The 2,500-nt window shown below is 39.7% G+C and overlaps 1 protein-coding gene and 1 long non-coding RNA gene across 2 annotated transcripts in view; one reads left to right on the top strand and one right to left on the bottom strand.

The window, feature by feature from the left end:
* LOC121694960 (bone morphogenetic protein receptor type-2-like) overlaps positions 1-2,500 on the bottom strand; it is an 86,360-nt gene that overhangs the window by 19,023 nt on the left and 64,837 nt on the right. The gene's annotated exons all lie outside the window — the stretch shown is intronic.
* The window catches only part of LOC121695807, a 6,823-nt gene that overhangs the window by 3,198 nt on the left and 1,125 nt on the right, over positions 1-2,500 (top strand). The gene's annotated exons all lie outside the window — the stretch shown is intronic.

Raw genomic sequence — 2,500 nt, 5'->3', positions numbered from 1 at the left:
AAAACTTCCCCTGCGCTTCACCAGCCTTTGGATACACATACAAATAGCGCCAAAACCTATGGCTTAAATTAAATGATTTCATAATGACAGAAAGCTAAGTAAATCGTGTGGTAATTACCTTTATGTTAGGGTAACTTGTAACTTCTCACATGCAGTGTTGCCAACTATTTCAAATGGAAAGTAGCTAAAGCCAGCTCCAAAAGTCGCTAAATGTCGCTAGTAGACGTCACGCACTCATTTGCATATCAATAGAGCTGCACAGTCCCGCCCCCAGCCGATGCCGGATGTAAAAATGCAATGCAATTTCTCCATTGACAATTGCGGTATAAGCCATAAAAACTTAACTGCACGTGGTAGACTTAAAACCAGCTACGGCTGTACTAAGCGATTGTATAACCAAGAGTTCATGGGGCACTAACCTTGTTTTGAGATAAATGCCTTTTATTCGTGATCTCTTGGATAAGTACTTCATTACCCACAATCCTGAACAATCCCACAATCCCACAGTGATGCCTCTGATTGGTGGAAAGGCCGTTATGCTCATAGTTTGAAACTTTCTCAGCGAAAAATATTGACAAAGATGGCGGAGTCTTTTACTGCCTATGGCGAAAATCTTAATGTGAACGAATATTGGTACTTGTATCAACAAGGATTGGGGTTTATACATCACACGAACTTAGTCAGGGCCAATACACTATCAAATAGACCACTGTAAATGTTAGTTTAAACACTCAAACTTTTCAGGTAGCCGACAGGCTAACCTTTAGCATTTCCGACATTGTATGTCATTACATAATGCAGCTAACATTAGCCTACATGCTGCAACACAGGTATGAAATATATTATGTTTTAGTGAGTGTCCAAAGAGGTGAAAGCCACTTTAAATCGGGTCACATTATTGACTGTTGTGTGTCCGAGAGTCAGTTTGTGTGTTTTGTAAGGGCCAGCATTAGGGACAAGACCTACAAAGTTGTGGTGAGTTAAGCAGGGAGGTTGGTAACGTTAATGCTGCTAGCAGTGCTAGTTAACATTAGCTAGGCTACTGTAGCCTTCATACTGTATGATTCATATCAATCATTAACCTAGGAATACTTCGTGCATTTAATGAACATTTTGTGTAATAATTCACGGCAAATTAATAAACTGAATATGGCGGTCCAAGAGCAGACCATGCACCAGTCCATGCATCAGCCCGACTGAGCAGTGATGACAGCATAGGATGAGTCAGGTAACGTTACGAAGCACTGCCGTTAACGTTAACCGCTTTCACACACACACACGATATAAAATACACGATGATAAATATAAAATTCAATATCAAAACACTATTATTGACATGATTACTCATGAAATAACTGCTATTAACTGCACATTCACTGTATAAAAATCACTGTTTGGAGGAAAGGGTTCGCGTGCTGTCGCCGGTTGGAAATGGCAAAATGAATCGCGCTGATTTTGCCTATATTATTCAGTGAGGCGCGGTGGTTTATGGGATAAGTAGTTCCTTCGCTCGGAAATGAAAATATGTATGTACACAGTCTTGTACCTGTCTTGACTTTTTTTGGATTTTCTCTTCGTTTTTTCACTCGAAATGATATGTTGTATGCTTATGAGTTATGCCGTAGCTGGTTAGCCTAAAACATGCTGTAAAACTCTTTAGATACGGATTTTTCCAAACGTCAATGGGACAAATGAATGGGAATCTTACATCCGGCACCTAACCGCATTTTGGCTGTGGGCGGGACTGTGCAGCTCTATTACGTCACCAGGTCGTGACACCCCCCCCAAAAAAAAAAAAAAAACGTTTAAAAAACCTTTAATTTCCATTTCCTAGGCCTACTCAAATAGGCAACTTTAAGAGCCTAATTTAAATATATTTAATTTAATATATATTAGGTACACTTTACACTTCTGTACATCTTGTATGGCTACACCAGAATGAGCATTAAGTGGCTGAAAATCAGTAATTTCCAACCTATTCCCAACTGCTGCATTTGCTTTGCACAGCTTAAAGTCTGATTATAACTTCACCATAGGCTACACACAATTTAACCTTACGACAATGGCTATATTTTGGATTTATTTAGTTAAAGGAGAATTCCGGTGTGATATTGACCTAAAGTATATTGAAACATGATACTGAGTGTGAACGTATGTCACATAGCCCATCTCGGCTTGTCCACTGCACTCCAAAATCTGGCGCTTGTTAGCCGATGCTACCAACAGCTTTTTCAATGGTGGTGCTTCGGCATCGGGCTAGCCATGCAAATAAATCACTGTTTTACACCATTTACGAGGCTCAATGTATCTCCACACTTCATTGGTAGACTTCCGAGGGCCCTGACATTTAAAACGAGACATTGAGAACTTTGAAAAAGCACTGGTAGTTTACTTACAAGACGATTTATACAGACAGTATCTTCACAAAGTTTAGCGTTTGTAGCCATCTTGAATTTAGTCACGATAAGTCGAGCGACGAGTAAGAATGAACAGGTATGAT

The sequence above is a fragment of the Alosa sapidissima genome, chromosome 2, assembly GCF_018492685.1.
Source record: "Alosa sapidissima isolate fAloSap1 chromosome 2, fAloSap1.pri, whole genome shotgun sequence".
NCBI classification, from domain to species: domain Eukaryota; kingdom Metazoa; phylum Chordata; class Actinopteri; order Clupeiformes; family Clupeidae; genus Alosa; species Alosa sapidissima.
This window is presented reverse-complemented; position numbering and strand designations above follow the sequence as displayed.